Genomic DNA, 15,200 nt, shown 5'->3' with positions numbered 1-15,200 from the left:
TGGGAGAAGATATTTGCAAATGACATATCAGATAAAGGGCTAGTTTCCAAGATCTATAAGAACTTATAAATCAACACCAAGAAACAAACAATCCAATAAATGGGCAAAAGACATGAACAGAAATCTCACAGAGGAAGACATAGACATGGCCAAAGCATGAGAAAATGCTCTGCATCACTTGTCAGGGAAATCCAAATCAAACAATGAGATACCACCTCACACCAGTGAGAATGGGGAAAATTAACACAGTAGGAAACAACAAATGTTGGAGAGGATGGGAGAAAGGGAACCCTCATGCACTGTTGGTGGGAATGTGAACTGGTGCAGCCACTCTGGAAAACTGTGTGGAGGTTCCCAAAGAGTTAAAAATAGATGCCCTACGACCCAGCAATTGCACTGCTGAGTTTACCCCAAAGATACAGATGCATGAAACGCCGGGACACCTGCACCCGATGTTTATAGCAAAGTGTCCACAATAGCCAAACTGTGGAAGGAGCCTTGTCCAATGAAAGATGAATGGATAAAGAAGATGTGGTTTATGTATACAATGGAATATTACTTAGCCATACAAAAAAAAATACCCACCATTTCCTTCAACTTGGATGGAACTGGAGGGTATTATGCTGCATGAAATAAGACAATTGGAGAAGGACAAACATTATATGGGCTCATTCATTTGGGGAATATAAAAAATAGTGAAAGTAGTGAAAGGGAATAAAGGGGAATAGAGAAAAATGAGTGGGAAATTATCAGAAAGGGAGACATAACATGAGATTTCCTAATTGGGAAACGAACTAGGGGTGGTTGAAGGGGAGGTGGGGGTGTGTGGGGGTGACGGGCACTGAGGGGAGCACTGGATGGGATGAGCACTGGAGGTTATTCTATATGTTGGCAAATTGAACACCAATATAAAATAATTATATAAAAAAGAAAGTTATCTAGGTAATTTGGTGTGGACAGGTGACTGGGGACACTACTCTTTGGCCATCTTGTCCCCTCCTTCTCTGTTTTCCATTTAAACATGGTTTCTAGGCAGTGATATCAGCTGGGTCACTGAGAAAGCTATCTGACATCGGCCACCTGAGCTGCATGGTGATTGGCCACCTGAACCAGGCCACCCGAGGAGCCTGCCTGATTGGACGGGCATGTCGGTGACATCACAGAAGGGCACTCTGATGCACCTTGGCTGTTATAAAAGCATGGCAACCACGCACTCCCCTATGACAACAGAGATGGCACTTCAGGCACAGATCTCGCTACTCTCCCTAAGGTTCTCTGCCCTGTTTCTGCCCCTGCCCATGGCAAGCCCCCTGTTTACCCCTCATGCCCCAGGCCTCTCTCCAACTCTTTGGGCTCCACCTGGATGTTTGCACCTCCCTTCACCCCTCTGTGGTCCAGAGAGTCCACGAACCCACAGCAGGCGACTCCTGGTCCCATATCCCACTGTGAGGTTGGCCTGGCTGCTCACGGACATATTCCCATGTAGCCTCTGGGAGCGGGACACTGCGAATCGGTACCCTGGATACTCAGACAGAGGGGAAAAACCTCTCCGACACCTCTGGGGTCAACCAGGGCTCAACACAGGAAAGCTGCGAGTCCATGTCCTGCGGGAGCCCAGCACTCGCTGCTTCTCTGGAGTTCTCCAACGCAGCTCAGCACAGGAGACATGAGTGCCCTACACCTCTGGTCCACCCCCATGTGTACAATGACTGCAGTGTCTTCCTCCAGTCCACCCCCATGTGTACAATGTCTGCAGTGCCTCCAGGCACCCGGCAGAGGGGATTTCATGAAACAAGTAAGTCCTGGGAGAAGGAGCCACCACATCACTGGACATTGGGGGCATTGGAACACGGGCCCTCAGACCAGGAGCTGCCTGCCCCAGCTCAGTAGGGACAAAATGATCCTACATCTGAAACTATTGGTGTATGATATGCTGGCAGATTGAATTCAAATTTTTAAAAAGTAAAATAAAAATAATATAAAATAAAATATTTGCGTAAATAGAAAGGGAATAAGGTAATCAAAAGACTGAGAGACAAGGCTGTCTGCAAGATGGCAGAAGAGTAGAATCCCAAAATTACCTGTCCCCACCAAATTCTGGGCATTGATTTTGTATCCTGCCACACTGCTGTATGAGTTCTACCAATCTTGGGGTGGAGTCTTGTGGGTTTTCCATGTAGAGTATCATGTCATTGGTGAAGAGGGAGAGTGTGACTTCTTCTTTGCCAATCTGAATGCCTTTTATTTCTTTTTGTTGTCTGATTGCTGAGGCTAGGACTTCTAGTACTCTGTTGAATAGCTGTGGTGAGAGTGGACATCCCTGTCTTGTTCCTGATCTTAGGGGAAAGGCTCCCAGTGCTTCCCCATTGAGAATGATATTTGCTGTGGGCTTTTCAAAGATGACTTTTAAGATGTTGAGGAATGTTCCCTCTATCCCTACACTCTGAAGAGTTTTGATCAGGAATGGATGCTGTATTTTGTCAAATGCTTTCTCTGCATCTTTTGAGAGGATCATATGGTTCTTGGTTTTTCTCTTGCTGATATGATGAATCACATTGATTGTTTTACGAGTGTTGAACCAGCCTTGTGTCCCGGGGAAAAATCCTACTTCGTCATGGTGAATAGTCTTCTTAATGTATTTTAGTATCCTATTGGCTAATATCTTGTGGAGAATTTTTGCATCCTCGTTCATTAGGGATATTGGCCTGTCATTCTTTTTGGTGGGGTCTTTGTCTGGTTTTGGAATTAAGGTGATGCTGGACTCATAGAACGAAGTTGGAAGTACTCCATCTCTTTATATCTTTCCAAACAGCTTTAGTAGAATAGGTATGCGTTCTTCTTGAAACGTTTGATAGAATTCCCCTGGGAAGCCATCTGGCCCTGGACTTTTGTGTCTTGGGGGTTTTTTTATGACTCCTTCAATTTCTTTTCTGGTTATTGGCCTCTTCAGGTTTTTTATTTCTTCCTGTTCCAGTTTTGATAGTTTGTGGCTTTCCAGAAATGCGTCCATTTCTAATAGATTGTCTAATTTATTGGTGTATAATTGTTCATAATATGTTTTTAAATTGTTTGTATTTCCTTGATGTTGATAGTGATCTCCCCTTTCTCATTCATTATTTCAATTTGCCAAATATAGAATAGCACCCAGTGCCTATTCCATCAGTGTCCACCTCAGTGCCCGTCACCCAGTCACCCCCACCCCCTGCACATGTCCCCTTCCACCACCCTAGTTCGTTTCCTGGAGTTAGGAGTCTTTCTTATTCTCCCTTTCTGATATTTCCCACTTATTTTTTCTCATTTCCCCTTTATTCCCTTCCACTATTTTTTATATTCCCCAAATGAATGAGACCATATAATGTTTGTCCTTCTCTGATTGACTTATTTCACTCAGCAAAATACCCTCTGGTTCCATCCACATTGAAGCACATGGTGGGTATTTGTTGTTTCTAATGGCTGAGTACTATCCCATTGCATACATAAACCACATCTTCCTGTTGCAGTTTTGGTAGTTTGTGGTTTTCCAGACTTTTTTTTTTTTTTTTTTTGCTCATAAGTTTTTAACATCATTTGTGGTGTTGGTGGTGATCTCTCCTTTCTCATTCATGATTTTAGTGAGTCCTCTCTCTCTTCTTTTTAATAAGGTTAGCTAATGGTTTATCTATTCATTAATTCTTTCAAAGAACCAACTCCTGACTTTGTTGATCCATTCCACAGTTATTCTGGACTCTACTTTATTGAGTTCTGCTCGAATCTATATTATACTCTTCTGTTGGGTATAGGATCTATTTGCTGTTTTTCTCCAGCTCCTTTAGGTGCAAGGTTCGCTTTTGTATTTCAGTTCTTTCCAGTTTTTGGATGGATACTTGTATTGTGATGTATTTCTCCCTCAGGACTGCTTGTTGTGTATCCCAAAGATTTTGAACGGTTGTATATTCATTCTCATTATTTTCCATGAAACTTTATAATTCCTCTCTAATTTCTTGCTTGACCTTTTCATCTTTTAGCAGGATGTTTCTTAACCTTCATGTGATTAAAATCCTTCTAAACTACTTCTTGTGATTTAGTTCTAATTTCAAAGCATTATGGTCTGAAAATATGCAGGGGACGATCCCAAACTTTGGGTGTCGGTTAAGACCTGATTAGTGTCCCAGTATGTTGTCTAATCTGGAGAAAGTTCCATGTGCACTTGAGAAGAATGTGTATACAATTGTGTTTGCATAGAAAGTTCTGTCAATATCTGCGAAATCCATCTGGTCCAGTGTATCATTTAAAGCTCTTGTTTCTTTGGAGATGTTGTGCTTAGAAATCCTGTCGATTGTAGAAAGTGCTACTTTCAAGTCACCACGTATATGTGTATTATTATCTAAGCATGTCTTAACTTTGGTTATTAATTGCTATACTTGGCAGCTCCCGCATTCGGGGCATGCATATTGATGATTGTTAGGTCATCTTGTTGGATAGATCCTTTAAGTATGATATAGTGTCCTCTTCATCTCTTATTACAGGGTTTGGGATAAACTTTAGTTTATCTGATCTAAGAATGGCTACGCCTGTTTCTTTTGAGGACCATTGGAATGGTACGCAGTTCTCCAACCTTTTATTTTCAGGCTGTAGGTGTCCTTATGTGTAAAATGAGTCTCTTGTATACAGCACATAGGTGGGTTTTCCTCTTTTATCCAGTCTGTAACTGCAGCTGCACCTTTTGCTGAGGTCGTTAGGCCCATTCACGTGCAGAGCTACAACTTAAAGATATGTATTTAGTGTCATCAATGATACCTGTTCAGTCCCTGTTGTGGATTGTTCCCCTGGACTTCCTCTATTACATACTCCTCCTTAGTGTTTCTTGCAGAGCTGGCTTCATGATCACATATTCTTTCGGTTTCTGCCTATCTTGGAAGCTCTTTATCTCTCCTTCTGTTCTGAATGAGAGCCTTGCTGGATACAGTATTCTTGGCTGCATGTTCTTCTCATTTAGTACCCTGAATATATCCTGCCAGCCGTTCATAGCCTGCCAGGTCTCTGTGGAGAGGTCTGCTGTTGTGCTAATACTTCTCCCCATAAAAGTTACAAGTTTCTTGTCTCTTGCTGCTTTAAAGATCTTCTCTTTATCTTTGGAATTTGCAAGTTTCACTATTAAACGTCGAGGTGTTGAGTCGTTTTTATTGATTTTAAGGGGGTTTCTCTATTTCTGGATCTGAATGCCTGTTTCCCTCCCCAAATTAGGGATGCTTTCAGCTCTGATTTGTTGAAATACGTATTCTGGACCTCTGTCCCTTTTGGCACCCTCGGGAACCCCAGGTAAACATAGATTTTTTTCCTTCTGAGGCTGTCATTTATTTCCCTTAAGATATCCTCATGATCTTTTAGTCGTTTGTGTCTTTTTTCCTCAGTTTCCCTCCTTGCCTTGTCTTCTATGTTACTCACTCGTTCTTTTACCTCATTAACCCTCATCGTTAGGACCTCTAGTATGGATTGCAACTCATTTAAGTGATTTTTAATTTCGGCCTGATTAGATCTAAATTCTGCAGTCACGAAGTCTCTTGAATCCTTTTTGCTTTTTTCTAGAGCCACCAGTAGCTTTATACTTGTGCTTCTGAATTGGCTTTCTGACATTGAATTGTAACCCAAATTTTGTAACTCTGTGGGAGAGGGACTGTTTCTGATTCTTTCCTTTGATGTAAGGTTTTTTCTTCTAGTCATTTTGCTCAGTGCAGAGTGGCCAAAAATGTTATACTTGATAGAAGCATGAACTCTTCTCTCACTGTAGCATTCCAGCTGCTCTCTCCTTAAATCTCAGGCTGAATTCCTAGGTATTCAGGATGATTTGAAATTTATTGGGTAATTGGGAATGGACAGGTAATTTGGGGACCCTACTCTTCCACCATCTTGCCTCCACCTCCTCTGTTTTCCGTTTAAGCATGGATTCCAGGCAACGATATCAAGAGGGTCACTAAGAAAGCGTCTGACATTGGCCACCTGAACTGCATGGTGATTGGCCACCTGAACCAGGCCACAATGTGAGCCTGAGTGAAGTCACAATCGCACTTTTCTCAGATGACATGATACTTTATGTGGAAATCCCAAGAGTTTGCAACTTTGCTAGGACTCATACTGTAATTCAGCAATGTGGCAGGATGAAAAATCAATGCAGAGAAATCAGTTATAACTGATTGTCTACAATACACAATGATACTGAAAAAAGGGAAATTTAGGGTTGATCCTACTTAAAATTGCACCATAAAACATAAAATACCTAGGAATAAACATAATGAAAGAGGTAAAGGATCTGTAACTAAAAACTACAGAATACCTATGAAAGAAATTGTGGAAGAGCAAAGACATATATTAACACTGCATGTTCAAAGATTTGAAGAATCAATATTGTGAAAATGTCCATGATACCCAAGCAATGTACCCTTTCAAAGTAGTCCCTATCAAAATACCCTTGACATTTTTCACAGAACATAAATAAATAACTCTAGGATTTGCATGGAACTGGAAAAGACCCCAATTAGCCATAGGAATGTTGAAAAAGAAATCAAAAGCAGGTTATATCACAATGTCTGGATTTCAGGCTGTATTTTGTCTAAGGTTTTTTCTGTATGTCATAGACAAAGCTGTCATCATCAAAATGTTATCATACTGGCACAAAAACAGACACATTGATCAAGGAATGGACTAGAGAACTCAGAAATGGACCCTCAACTCTATGGTCAACTAATCTTCGACAAAGCAGAAAAGAATATCCGCTGGAAAAAGTACAGTCTCTTCAACAAATTGGACAGCCACATGCAGAAGAACTCAACTGAACCATTCTCTTACACCACACACAAAGATAAACTCAAAATGGATGAAAGACCTAAAGGTTAAATAGCAATCCATCACAATCCTAGAGAAAAACACAGGCAACAACTTCTTTGATCTTGGCCATAGCGACTTATGCAAGACATGTCTATAAAAGCAAGGGAAACAAGAGAAAAACTGAACTACTGGGACTTCATCAAGTTCAAAAGCAAAGGAAAAAGTCCATAAAACTAAGAAGCAACCTACAAAATGGGAGAAGGCATTTGCAAATGACATATGAGACAAAAGGCTAATATCTAAGATCTATAAAGAACTATGGAAGTCTACACTCAAAACAAGTATCCAGCGAAGGAATGGGTGGAAGACATGAACAGACATTTCTCCAAAAAATCCTACACGTGGAGAACAGACACATGATAAAAAATGCTCCACATCACTCATTATCAGGAAAATACAAAACTAAACAAAACCCACAATGAGATACCATCTCACATCTGTCAGAATGGCTAAAATGAACAAGGCCGCTGGCCCCTGCCAGAGTACTGGAATCAAAGAGAGGCTCGAGCTTCCTGGCGGCGAAGCGTCCTGGCTCAATGGACTGGATGGGCACAATGACAAGGGCCTGGTCTTCGCCATCAGCATGCCCGACCACAGTATTCATCTGGTGTTGTGGAAGGAGCACGGCTGACGCCACGCGCTGGCCGCCGGTGACTGTGGGTGCTGGGGCTCCAGGGTTTCAGTGCGACCTCTGGCAGCCGACTGCATGAACCAAAGCTCTCACCTAACGGTATCGTAGCGCAGTGCACAATCATTTATCTGTGTTTGCCAGGGGGCCAGGCTCGGGCGGGGGAGGGCTTGTTTTCTTGACACACAGCACAGCATGCTAACGAGTACACCATTGACTTCATTTGTACTTAGTTACGTTGGTCAGTATAAGAGGATGCATTGAGGGTTCATCTTTCTTGAATATTGGTTTTCAGTAAAGAAAGTTAAATGGTAAAAAAAACTGGCGATGACAGTGTAAGTATGGCCAGCTGTCGGTGGTCTCATGGTCATTAAAGAGTTAAAGATTCTGAGTATTTAAGTGCTAATAATTACAATTTTTATCCAATTTTTTATTAAGTAAATTCTAGCAAGTAATATACATATTACTGCAGATAAAACCATCATTGGGAATTATTAAATTGATTGCATATTTTGAGCTACTCTTTATGAAGAGAAGTAAAATACTTGGTATGTGTAAGGCAGCAGAGAGTTGGCTTAGGGACTCTCAGCTATTTCTAGAAAAATTGGTTAGTAAAAATAGCATTCAGCTTATTTTCCTTAGCAAGACTATTCTGAGGATGGAATCTGTGACTCAGCAGCAGCGCAGACGCTGTCCCTTCAAACACCTGGTTGCCCATTTTCCACTGTTATGCTGATGCCTTTTTACTCATCTCATGTTTGATAGGCGTCCTCCCTGAATGAGCTGGGCTACTTCATTTGTGGCATGGCATGCAAACAGAAGCCAGGTTCAAGGCTGGACCTTGTAGGCAAATCTCATGAATGTCAAGGAGTAACAACAGAGGGCAAATGTCATCCGCCCACTGATAATCTCTGGAGACTTTTTCATGTCATTGATGGCAGCAATGGGAAGACCCCAGTTGGCTACAGGGCCCCAGAAATGCGTACTCATGAGGCAGTCCCAAAAGTCCTTGCTCCGGACATAGTCTGCCACCAACAAGAAATGTTGGCGAGGATGTGGAGAAAGGGGAACCCTCTTGCATTGTTGGTGAGAGTGCAAACTGGTGCAGCCACTCTGGAAAAGTGTCCCCAGGACAGGAGAGCCCAGCCTGGAGAAGCAGGAGTTTCACCATTCTTCCCGGACAGGAAGGCGCTCTCAGGGAGTTAGAGCAGGATCCCAGGAGGGCAGGGATGACCTCAGACTCCCAGGGACACTAACAGACCACCTGCGCCCCAGGGAGAGCACACCACACCCCACGGCTGAGCTCCCTAAAGGGCTGCAGCGTGCCTGGCTGGACCCGTGAACAACTCAGAGGCAGCTCAGGTGGGGCACCTGGGGCAGGGGGCTGCTCGTCCAAGGGAGCAGCTCGGAGGCAGCTTGAGCAGCGGGGGGTCTCCACAGCCCCCAGGAGCAGCTCAGATGCGGCTACAGCAGAGGCTCCACGCAGAAGGGGCTGCGCAGCTGGGAGCGCGAATCCAACAGCGCAGGCCAGCACAGGGTGCCTGCGGACACAGTCCAGGATCCGGCGCTCCCCCGGGGACAGGCAGAGGCCAGGAGGGACAGGACAGCAAGGACACTCCTGCCCCAAGTTGAGCAGATCAGCGGCCCCTCCCCCAGAGCATCCAGGCCCCTGCAGACTGAGAGCTCCGTAGTTACTGCAGGAGCTGATTCCAGGGCTCTAGAGCTGGCCGCCGCCACTGTTGTTGTTCCTACTGGGGCCTCACAGGATAAAAAAACCCCAATAAGCCTCATAGTGCCCTCACTGTATAAACAGGTTAAACATCTTTCACTGAGCCCTGAACCAGGCAGGGGGCTGAGCAGCTCCCCAAAGTGCTAACACCTGAAAATCAGAACAGCAAGCCCCTACCCCAGAAGACCAGCTAGACAGACAGGAAAAAAAAATTATTGATCAACCAGTGCTGGAAAGTTCCAGTGGAAGTCGAGGAATTTACAGTATACAGAATCAGAGTGTACTCCCCTTATTTTTTTTTTTTTTTGTTTTTTGATTTCTGTTTGTTCCTCCCCCCCCCATATTTTTGTTTTTCTCTTTTCTTCTCTTTTTTTACTTTTTTCTCTTTTTTCTCTTCTTTTTTAAGTTTTTTTTCTTTCCTTCCTTCCTTCTCTCTTTTTATCCTTTCCCCAATAGAAATTGTTTTTGGCAACTCTGCACTGAGCAAAATGACTAGAAGGAAAACCTTACCTCAAAAGAAAGAACCAGAAACAGTCCTCGCTCCCACAGAGTTACAAAATTTGGATTACAATTCAATGTCAGAAAGCCCATTCAGAAGCACTATTATAAAGCTACTGGTGGCTCTAGAAAAAAGCATAAAGGACTCAAGAGACTTCATGACTGCAAAATTTAGATCTAATCAGGCCGAAATTAAAAATCATTTAAATCACTTAAAAATCCAAACTAGAGGTCCTACAGACCAGGGTTGATGAGGTGGAAGAACGAGTGAGTAACATAGAAGACAGGTTGATGGCAAGGAAGGAAGCAGAGGAAAAGAGAAAAACAAAAGACCATGAGGAAAGGTTAAGGGAAGTAAATGACAGCTTAAGAAGGAAAAATCTACATTTAAAGGGGGTTCCAGAGGGGTGGCGAAAGGAACCAGAGGACAGAAAGCGTATGAGAACAAATCATAGCAGAGAACTTCCCTAACTTGAGGAAGGAATCAGCATGAAGATCCTGGAGCTAGTGATCCTCCCCTAAAGCAAAAAACCAATTCAACACCCTGATATTCATCATGAACTTCCAAATTCCAAAGATAGAGAAGTCCTCAAGCAACAAGATACAAGGATCCCTAAACTTTATGAGGAGAAGTAGTAGGTTAACAGCAGACCTCTCCCCAGCGACCTGGGTGGCCAGAAAGGGCTGGCATGATATATTCAGGGTCCCTAAATGAAAGAGTTTCAATTTGCCAACATATAGCATATCTCCCATGGTCTTCACGTCAAGGTGCCCCCCTCAGCGCATGTCATCCAGTCACCCCAACCATCCAGGAAAACTCCCTTACCAGTACCCCTTTTTCATTGCTCAGAGTTAGGAGTCTCTCATATTCTGTCATCATCAACTGATATTTTCACTTCATTTCTCTCCGTTTCCCTTTATTCCCTTTCACTATTTTTTATTATGCCAAATGAATGAGACCATATAATGATTGCCTATCTCTGATTGACTATTTTCCCTCAGCATTATACCCTCCAGTTCCATCCACATCGAAGCAAGTAGTATCTCTTTGTCGTTTCTATTCTTTTCTTTTTTCTTTTTTTTGTACTTAACAAATATATTCAGAACATTTCATCCTAAAGCAGCAGAAGACAGTCTTTTTGAGTGCATATGAAACATTCTCCAGAATAGATCACATACCAGGTCACAAATCAGACCTGAACAAGTACAAAAAGATGAAGACTATACCATGCATAGTTTCCAACCACAATGCCATGAAACTTAAGGTCAACCACAAGAAAAAAACTGGAAATACCACTAATACATGGGGGTTAAAGAATATCCTACTGCTTATAATGAATGGGTTAATCAGAAATTAAAGTGTAAATTAAAAAATACATGGAAGGAAATGAAAATGAAAACATGAAGGTAATATTAAAAGATGTCTTTACTGATCCTCTGATTTTCACACATGCTCTTCTTAACCTCCATTATGGAGTTCATCCAATTTCTACCGGTATTTGGGATTAATCACCCAGCCAGCATAGTAACTTCCTTCCTTGCCTATTGATTCAGGGGCCTGAAGAGCTCAAAGTGGCCAGGCACCAGTTTCAATTTCCAGATCAGTGGGATTGTTTTTGTGTCTCTCTTTGAACCTGAGACCTCTAGGCCAGCAGAATAATAAATCGTGGGAAAGAAAGAAACATTTTGCAAGTAGATCATGACGGGTTATAGTGAGTAGTACAACTCCCAGTTCCAGTCCTTGATTCCTGCACCTGTAAATGTGAGCTATGTGAGAAACAGCATCATACATTAGAAGCTGATTTAGAAGATATATAGCCCTCTGGGGAACCTTGTCCTACCCTGCAAGGAATTGCCACCTAGATAGCACTACAGCTGAATCTTTTATTTTTAATTTTTCTTAAATTTATTTTTTATTGGTGTTCAATTTGCCAACATATAGAATAACACCCAGTGCTCATCCCATCAAGTGCCCTTCTCAGTGCCTGTCACCCAGTGACCCCCAAGCCATGCCCACCTCCCTTTCTACCACCTCTAGTTCATTTCCCAGAGTTTGGAGTCTCTCATTCTGTTTCCCTTTCTGATTTTTCAGACTGATTTTATCTCATTTCCGCTTTATTTCCTTTCACTATGTTTTATAGTCCCCAAATGAAGGAGACCATATAATATTTGTCCTTCTCCGATTGACTTATTTCACTCGGCATAATACCCTCCAGTTACAACCACATCAAAGCAAACGATGGGTATTTGTCGTTTCTAATGGGTGATTGAGTTCAAATTTTTAAAGAGTAAAATGAAAGTAAGATAAAATAAAATATGTGTGTAAATTCAATGGGAAAATAGGAAGTCAAAATAATGAGAGACATGGCTGTCGACAAGATGGGGGAAGTGTAGGATCCCGAAATCACCTGTCCTCATCAACTTACCTAGATAACTTTCAAATCATCCTGAAACCCGATGAATTCGTCCTCTGATTTAAAGAGAGAATAGCTGGAAGGCTAAAGTGAGAAGCGTTTGCGCTTCTATCAAGGTAGAAACACGGAAAAATAAATGAGTACACTCCAATGGGAGAGAGCCTCCACAAGGAGCCAGGCTAAGGCCAGGCAGGAGAGACTCCAGGACGGGAAAGCCCAGACCGGGAGAATCAGGAACTTGACCAACATTCCTGGATGGAAAGGCACTCACAGGGAACTCAGGCAGGATCCCAGGATGGGCAGTGGAGCCCCCAGGTTCCCGGGGTCACTAACATAGGAAATGGGGAGAGCCGCCACAGACCATGGACGGAGCTCCAGCAATGGCTGGAGCGCGTACCCAGTGGGCCCCGGAACAGCGGAGGTGGCGGCTCTGGCAGCGGCTCGGCTAGGAGGGGAATGCATGGCCCTGGGAGAGCAATTCCAGAGGCACAGGCCCCGGACCCCAGGGTGCTGGGGGACACAGCAAGGATCCGGATCCCCTTGGGACATGTGGGGGCCGGGAGGACACAGGACCGCGAGGACGCTCCTGCCGCGGGGCCCCCCGAGCTGTGCAGGTCAGTGCCCCCCATGCCCGCAGCATCCAGGCTCCCACGGACTGGGGTCTGCAGGAGTTACTGCGGGAGCTGACTCTAGGGCTGAAGAGCTGGCCACCGCCAGTGTTATTGTTCCTCCCTTATGTCACATTGTGCCTGGGATGGAGCGGGGCCACCAGGGAGCATGGGTCTCACAGGATAAACAGCTCCCAGGTAGCCATGCCCCTGGCAGGGGCCGGGGCAGCTCCCTCGGGGCACACACCTGACAATCAGAAAAGAAGGCCCCTCCCCCAGAAGATCACCTGGAAGGAAACAGGAAGAGCAAGTTCTTGACAAAGCAGCACTGGAAAGCTCCAGGGGAATTCGAGGGACTTAAACTATATAGAATCAGAGGCTACACCTCCTTGTTATTTTTTTTTAATTTTGAAATGTTTCTTTTTTTCCTTCCTTTCCCAGTACAACTTGTTTTTAGCCACCATGCACTGAGCAAAGTCCCTTGAAGGAAAAACTCACCCCAAAGAAAAAATCAGAAATAGTCCTCTCTCCCACAGAATTACAGAAATTGGGTAAAACTTCGATATCAGAACGCCGATGCAGAAGCAGAAAAATAATGCTACTGGTGGCTTTGGAAAAAAGTATGAAGGATTCAAGAGACTTCATGCCTGCAGAATATAGATCATTGATATTGGGTGGGAAAAATCTATTTCCTGTATCTGAATGCCTGTTTCCCTCCCCAATTTAGGAAAGTTTTCAGCTATGATTTCTTCAAATACATATTCTAGCCCTCTGTCCCTTTTGGTACCCTCGGTAACACCAGGTAAATGTAGATTTTTGTTTCTGAGGCTGTTATTTTTCCCTTAACCTATCCTCATGATCTTTTTTCATTTTCTCTTTTTTCCTCAGTTTCCCTCCTTCTCATCAACTTGTCTTCTATGTCACTCACTCGTTTAATTGATTTTTAATTTTGGCCTGATTAGATCTAAGTTCTGTAGTCATGAAGTCTCTTGAATCCTTCATGCATTTTTCAAGAGCTTTATAATTGTGCTTCTGAATTGGATTTCTGACATTGAATTGTAATTCAAATTTTGTAAATCTGTGTGAGAGAGACCTGTTTCTGATTCTGTTTTTGAGGTTAGTTTTTCCTTCTAGTCATTTTATTCAGTGCAAAATGGCCAAAAACTAGTTGTATTGGGAAAAGGAGAAAAATAGAGAAGAGAAGAAGAAAAGAAAAACAAAAAGAAAAAAGAATTTAAAAAAAAGAAAGAAGGAAAAAGAATAGAATAAAGAAAAAAAGATGGGGGGGCAAAAAAACAGACACATAGATCAATGGAAAGAATTGAGAATCCAGAAGTGGACCCTCATCTTTATGGACAACTAATATTCGATAAAGGAGGAAAGACTATCCACTGGAAGAAAGTATCTTCAATAAATGGAGCTGGGGAAATTACACATCCACATGCAGAAGAATGAAACTAGACCACTCTCTTGCACCATACACAAAGATAAACTCAAAATGGATGAAAAATCTAAATGTGAGACAAGATTCCATCAAATCCTAGAGGAGAACACAGGCAACACCCTTTTAGAAATCGGCCACAGTAACTTCTTACAAGATACATCCATGAAGGCAAAAGAAACAAAAGCAAAAATGAACTTTTGCGACTTCATCAAGATAAGAAGCTTTTGCACAGCAAAGGATACAGTCAACAAAACTAAAAGACAACCTACAGAATGGGAGAAGACATTTGCAAATGACGTATCAGATAAAGGGCTAGTATCCAAGATCTATAAAGAACTTATTAAACTCAGCAGCAAAGAAACAAATGATCCAAACAGGAAATGTGCAAAAGACATGAACAGAAATGTCACAGAGGAAGACATAGACATGGCCAACAAGCACATGAGAAAATGCTCTGCATCCCTGGCCATGAGGGAAATACAAATCAAAACCACAATGAGATACCACCTCACACATGTGAGAATGGGGAAAATTAACAAGGCAGGAAATCACAAATGTTGGAGAGGATGTGGAGAAAGGTGAAACCTCCTGAACTGTTGGTGGGAATGTCTAAAATGAGTCTCTTGTACACAGCAAAGAGATGGGTTTTGCTCTTTTATCCGGTCTGAATCGGCAGCTGCACCTTTTGCTGGGGTCACTAAACCCATTCATATCCAAAGTTCCTATTGAAAGATATGTATTCAGTGTCATCATGATACCTATTCCGTCCCTGTTTTTGTGGATTGTTACCTTGGACTTCCTCTATTACAGATTCCCCCTTAGTATTTCTTGCAGAGCTGGCTTCATGATCACATATCCTTTCAGTTTCTGCCTATCTTGGAAACTCTTTATCTCTCCTATTATGAATGAGAGCCTTGCTGGATAAAGTATTCTTGGCTGCATGTTCTTCTCATTTAAGACCCTGACTATATCCTGCCAGCCCTCTCTGGCCTGCCAGGTCTCTGTGGAAGGGTCTGCA

General features: G+C 42.9%; 1 pseudogene; it reads right to left on the bottom strand.

Moving 5' to 3' along the window:
* Window positions 1–7,922: 7,922 nt before the first annotated feature.
* LOC119879196 lies at window positions 7,923–8,514 on the bottom strand (annotated as a pseudogene).
* Between the last annotated feature and the right edge of the window lie 6,686 nt (window positions 8,515–15,200).

Source organism: Canis lupus, unplaced genomic scaffold, assembly GCF_011100685.1.
Source record: "Canis lupus familiaris isolate Mischka breed German Shepherd unplaced genomic scaffold, alternate assembly UU_Cfam_GSD_1.0 chrUn_S399H559, whole genome shotgun sequence".
Taxonomy (NCBI): Eukaryota; Metazoa; Chordata; class Mammalia; order Carnivora; family Canidae; genus Canis; species Canis lupus.
Note: the sequence above shows the minus strand (reverse complement) of the source record. Positions and strands in the feature narration are given on the sequence as shown.